This window comes from Balaenoptera acutorostrata, chromosome 16 (genome assembly GCF_949987535.1).
Source record: "Balaenoptera acutorostrata chromosome 16, mBalAcu1.1, whole genome shotgun sequence".
In the NCBI taxonomy this organism is placed as follows: domain Eukaryota; kingdom Metazoa; phylum Chordata; class Mammalia; order Artiodactyla; family Balaenopteridae; genus Balaenoptera; species Balaenoptera acutorostrata.
This window is the reverse complement of record NC_080079.1, coordinates 62,150,715-62,157,367: the sequence shown is the minus strand read 5'-3', so window position 1 is coordinate 62,157,367 and position 6,653 is coordinate 62,150,715.

Genomic DNA, 6,653 nt, shown 5'->3' with positions numbered 1-6,653 from the left:
GTGAGTCCTTCTATCAAAATTGAGAATGGTTTTGGAAACCCCTTGAAATTGCAGTTGGTATTGGAAGTGAGAGTGATCTCTTGGGAACTGTTCCCTATAACTCTGTAGTTGACCTAAACCCCTAACAACACCTTGTGCCATGAAATCTTCTAATACCGTCCTATTGTAACTCTGGGCCTGACCATATAATATGCTTTGACTGTCATGCAGGCAGAGACTTGCATATTTCCACTTGTGCTTTTACCCTCTGCCATCATTCTCAAAAGAATATCCCCATGCTAGCTTGCTAGAAAATGAGAGACACATGGAGCACAGCCAACTCACCCCCAATGTCCCAGCCAAGAACATTCTAGATTATCCAACAGTGCACCATCCCTAGACATGTAAATGAGCCTGATCAGGATCTGCAGAAGCACCTAGCCAATCACTCCAGGTATGTGAGTAATAAACCCTTGTTTTATGCCTCTATGATTTTGTGGTTGTTTGCTATGAAGCATTATTGTGACAATAGATAACTGCTAACAACTACCTCCTAAGCTTCCATTGTGATATAGGAATACAGAATATATGGATACTGTCAATCAGCGGAAATCTCCAAATTCTTTTCATCCAACATTGAAAACTTAACGACCATAGATTTGGATAATCCTTATGTTATAAAATATTAGAGCTTTAGGGATATCTCTAACTGAGGCCTGGAAAAGTGAAATAATCACCAGAGTAGGTAACAGAAAAAATTACTTTGGGAATATAACCACACACAGTGTACACTTTGTCTTATACTTAGAACCCCTCTGGATATTGGGGTAAAGATGACACTATACAAGACACTAGAGAAATGAAAGTTAGCTATAGTTATAACCCACTATTGAAAGCCTTTTGCTGGACCTTTTAACTGATAATGAAAGTGACAATTTTCTATCTTTTTCTTTTTTAACGTTGCCAGCTTTCTGATGGAATTGCTAGTGACTACAATAAAATGTCCCAGAAGTAGCTGTAAAAATTTAAAAAAAAAATTTTTTTTTAAATGAAAGAATTAAAGCAAAGAGAGTAAGAGCTCAATTAACAGGAAATAGAAACACATAGTCTAGTGACTGCATTATACTAACAAAATCATGTATTCAAATTAATGTTTACCTTGGTATACCCTAATTGTCCTGTTTCATTTTGTCTTCCAGCTGAATATGGCCTTTAGTCTTGGTTCTACTCCCCGCTGTGTGTTAAACATTACTCCATATTTGGGGAGGTGGAAGAGAAGGAAACCTATTGTACTTTGCTCTTGAAGAGAAGCATAAGGACCTCCCCAGTGTACATGACACCACTGGCTATGCAGACACACAGGGCTCTTTGCCAGTGGCTTATTTATTTCAGGGGCCCTCATGACACCACTTCCCACCCTGTTTGCTAAGATCTATTTCTTGTCTCACATGAAATGAGACAATATCCAACGGTAAGCCTGCTTACAGAATGAACGTGCAATTTCTCTCCAAGTTTGCTCAGGTACCCCTACATCCTAATATCCACTCCTATAACTGGTCAAACACTGAGTAAATGGGCTGTTGTCTCACATGCTTACATGCTTACACACACACACACACACACAGACACTCACACATACCCCATACACACATGTACAAGCATAATTAATTTTTTCTGGCAGAGACAGCATGTTATTCACCATTGTGTCCCCAATTCTAGCATGATGCTTGCCACATGATAGGTTTTCAATAAGAATATGTTCAATGAATTAATAAATACATATCTCTAAAATACATTACTACTGAGCTCATGTGCCTCAACGAGAGAGCTTGCGTGCCGCACACTACAGAGGCCACGCGCCCTCGAGCCCGCACACCACAACTAGAGAGAGAAAACCCACATGCCACAACTAGAGAGAGAAAACCTGCACGCCACAACTAGAGGGAAGCCCACACGCCACAGCAAAGAGCCTGCATGCCGCAACAAAAAATCCCGCATGCCTCAAGTAAGACCTGACGCAGCCAAAAAAAAAAAATGAAAGTAAATAAATAAAAATTAAAAATAAACAGAGAATTTTCATAAAACAATAAATAAAATACATTGTTACTTTCACCACCAAAAACTAGACTGGGATTCAATGACTTGAGGCTCAATTTGTGCCCTTAAAAGAGTATATGGCATATGCTAACACATATATACAGAATATTAAAAAAAATGGTTCTGATGAACCTAGGGGCAGGACAGGAATAAAGATGCAGACATAGAGAATGGACTTGAGGACACGGGGAGGGGGAAGGGAAAGCTGGGACGAAGTGAGAGAGTAGCATTGACATATATACACTACCAAATGTAAAATAGATAGCTAGTGGGAAGCAGCCGCATAGCACAGGGAGATCAGCTTGGTGCTTTGTGACCACCTACAGGGGTGCGCTAGGGATGGTGGGAGGAGACGCTAGAGGGAGGTGATATGGGGATATATGGGGATATAGTATACGTATAGCTGATTCTCTGTTATACAGCAGAAAGTAACCCAACATTGTAAAGCAATTATACTCCAATAAAGATGTTAAAAAAGAAAAAAAAAAGAGTATATGGGGACTTCCCTGGTGGTCCAGAGGTTAAGACTCCATGGTCCCAATGCAGGGGGCCCAGGTTCCATCCCTGGTCAGGGAACTAGATCCCACATGCTGCATCTGAGAGCCCGCATGCTGCAACTAAAGATCCCACATGCCACAACTGAAGATCCCACATGTCACAACTAAGGATCCCGCATGCAGCAACGAGGATCCCACATGTGGCAATGAAGATCCCGTGTGCCTCAACTAAGACCTGGTGCAGCCAAATAAATAAATAAATAAAATTTTAAAGAGTATATGGTATTAAATTATTATGTGATTAAATAAAGCCACTTTATTGAACTTAAGCATGCCCTAGGAAAGACAATTTTTACTTTATGACCTAAAAAAACTATGAGGATTACAGGTACCTACACCATATTTGCTGTATTTACTAAACATGTACTATAATTGTTTAACATAATTAATGATTTGGTTGAATATTTTTAACAGCTTTATTGAGCTATAATTCAAATAACATATAACTTACCATTTAAAGTGTGCAATTCAGTGATCTTTAGTGGGTTCACAGAATTGTGCAACCATCACCACAATCAAATTTACAACATTTTATCATTCCAAAACAACAACAAAAACAACAAACCTCTGTTTCCACTAGCAGTCACTCCCCATTCTCCTCCAACATTTCCCCCATCCCCACCCCTAGGCAACCTCTAAGCTACTTTCTACCTCTATAGATTTGCCCATTCTAAACATTTTATATAAATGCAGTATGTGATCTTTTGTGAATGGATTCTTTCACTTAGCATAATATTTCGTGCTTCATCCATGTTGTAGCATGTATCAGTACTTCATTCCTTTATATTGCCAAATAAAATACTGTTTATGGATATACTATATTTTGTTTATCCCTTCATCAGTTGATGGACATTTGGATTGTTTCTACTTTGGGGCTATTTTGAATGATACTGCTATGAGAATTCGTGTTCAAGTTTTTGTGTGGACATATGTTTTCAGTTGTCTTGAATATATACCCAGGAGTGGAATTGGTGGGTCATTTGGTAACTCTATGTTTAACTGTTTGAGGAACAGCCAACCTGTTTGCCAAAGCAGCTACACCACTTACAATCCTATAAGCAGTACATGATGATTCCATTTTCTCCATGTGGCCACCTTAGTGGGTATGAAGTGGTATCTCATTGTAATTTTGATTTGCATTTCCATGATGGCTAATGATGTTGAGCATCTGTTCATGTACTTATTGGTCATTTTTGTATCTTCTTCGGAGAAATGTCTATTCATATCCTTTGCTCATTTTAAAATTCAGTTATTCATCTTTTTTTTTTAAACTTTGGGTTTATTTGTTTATTTATTTATTTATGGCTGTGTTGGGTCTTCGTTTCTGTGCGAGGGCTTTCTCTAGTTGCGGCAAGTGAGGGCCACTCCTCATTGCAGTGCGCGGGCCTCTCATTATCGCGGCCTCTCTTGTTGTGGAGCACAGGCTCCAGACGCGCAGGCTCAGCAATTGTGGCTCACAGGCCTAGTTGCTCTGCGGCATGTGGGATCTTCCCAGACCAGGGCTCGAACCCGTGTCCCCTGCATTGGCAGGCGGATTCTCAACCACTGCGCCACCAGGGAAGCCCCAGTTATTCATCTTTTTATTACTGAGTCGTAAGTATTCTTTACAAATTCTGGTTACAAGTCCCTTATCAAATGTATGACTGTCAATACATTTTTTTCCTATTCTGTAGGTTGTCTTTTCAAGTTCTTGGTGCTATTGTTTGCAGCACAAAAGTATTAAAATTTTGGTGAAGTCCTATTTTTTCTTTTGTTGCTTGTGCAAACAAGCTACCTGTAATTTGACAGGGATGCGTTGAATCTGTAGATTAGGGGAATATTGTCATCTCAACAAAATTAAGTCTTCCAATCTATGAACATGAGATTATTTCCATCATTCCAATATTTTCCAATATTTTTATTGAGCTTCCCTGCCCCACACCCAGTCAGATATAACCCAAGCCTATAGTACATTATGGTAGTCAAAGACACAAGGTCTGTCTGGAATCAGATAGACTTGGGTTAAAATCCAGCCCTTCTACTTACTAGCTGTGTAAATATGGACAAGTTATGTAACTTTTCTAAGCCTCTGTGTTCTCATCTGTAAAGTGCAAATAATAATATGTATCTTTTAGGATGTGAGGATTAATGATAAATATGTGAAACACTTTGCATAGTGCCTGAATACAGTAAATGCTTAATTAATCTTAGCTATTTGTCTCAGTCTGTTTGGGCTGCTATAACAGAATACCACAGACTGGGTGGCTTACAAAAAAACCAGAAACTTATTTCTCACAGTTCTGGAGCTGGAATTCCAAGATCAGGGTGCTAGCATGCTCAGGTCCTTGGAAGGCCCTCTTCCAAGTTGCAGATTACTCGTTGTGTCCTCATGTGGTGAAAGGGGCAAGGGAGCTCTCTCAGGACTATTATGTGAGGGCATTCATCTCATTCATAATGGCTCCATCCACATGACATAATCACCTCCCAAAGTCCTTACCTCCTAAAAGTATCACACTGGGCATTAGGGTTTTGACATATGAATTTGGGGGGGGGGAATGGAAACATTCAGACCATAGTACTATTTTTTATTATTATAGCACTTAACACTTAATTGCTCAAAAATACAGTTATTTTGATTTAAAAAAATTATTAGAGCCCTAACTTTCTCTAAGCATTCTTCCCCATTTGTTTGGAATTCACTGACTTTATATCTTATTTCCCTCAAATTATCTGTGCCTTCCTTAAGGCTAATGAATCAATCTAATAAAAAGCTTGGGTTCATGTGCTAATAGTAAGATCCAAAAGAAATAACTGGTCAACTACCCAGAACTGCTACTCTTCCTTCCCACATAACCTAGGTACATATTAACAATGACTTCAGGATTTAATAACTCTTATCCCCTACAGTCTAATTGCACACAGAGTGATTCTTTTAAGATGTAGGTCAAGGGACTTCCCTGGTGGCACAGTGGTTAAGAATCCACCTGCCAATGAAGGGGACATGGGTTCGATCCCTGGTCTGGAAAGATCCCACATACTGTGGAGCAACTAAGCCTGTGTGCCACAACTACTGAGCCTGCGCTCTAGAGCCCGCCAGCTACAACTACTGAGCCCACGCACTGCAACTACTGAAGCCCGCACGCCTAGAGCCCGTGCTCTGCAATAAGAGAAGCCACTGCAATGAGAAGCCCGCGCACTGCAACAAAGACCCAATTCAGCCAAAATAAATAAATGTTTTTTAAAAACTAAAAAAAAAATTAAAAAATAAAATGTAGGTCAAATCATCTCACTCTCCTGCTCAAACTGTTCTGTAACATCCCATCTTCTCAGAGTAAAAGCCGAAAGCATTACAATGGCTCTATAAGAATTGTAAGACTTACAAGGCCCTACGTGATCTGGTGCTTGGCTACTCTTTAACCTCATCTCTGACCACCATGCTTTGTCCTAGCCTTTCCTCAGACCTGCCAGGCACACTTCCACCCTAGGGCTTTGGCATCTGCTGATTTTTTTCTGTCTACAAATCTCTTCCCATAGATATCCACTTGGCCTCCTTCCTCACCTCCTTTAGGGTCTTTACTCAAATATCACCTTAACAATGAGGCTGACCACCCTGTATAAAATAGCACTTATAACCACCTGACACATTGTATATTTACTTATTTGTTTCTTCCTCTAGACTGTAAGTTACATGGGGATAGAAATTTTCATGTGTTTTGTTCCCTGCTGTATCCTGTGCGGATAACAGTTCCAAGCACATTTGGTACTTATTAAATATATATTGAAAGAATGGCCTTCAAAACTGTCTTCCATGTAAACAAATAACTTTAGTAGTAAGAAGAAAAAGGAACAGCACCAGAGTAGTTTTGTTGAGAGACTGCTTTCAGTCAGATGGAATCTTCTTCCCCTGGTTCATCAAGGGACGCATTCTGCCAAAAGCTCAAACACATCTAGACACAGTCCTGTCCTTTCAAACTGGCAGAATTTCATGAAATCTTAGAGCTAGCTCTAAACTTAGCAGACATAGATAGAGTTAGAGATCCA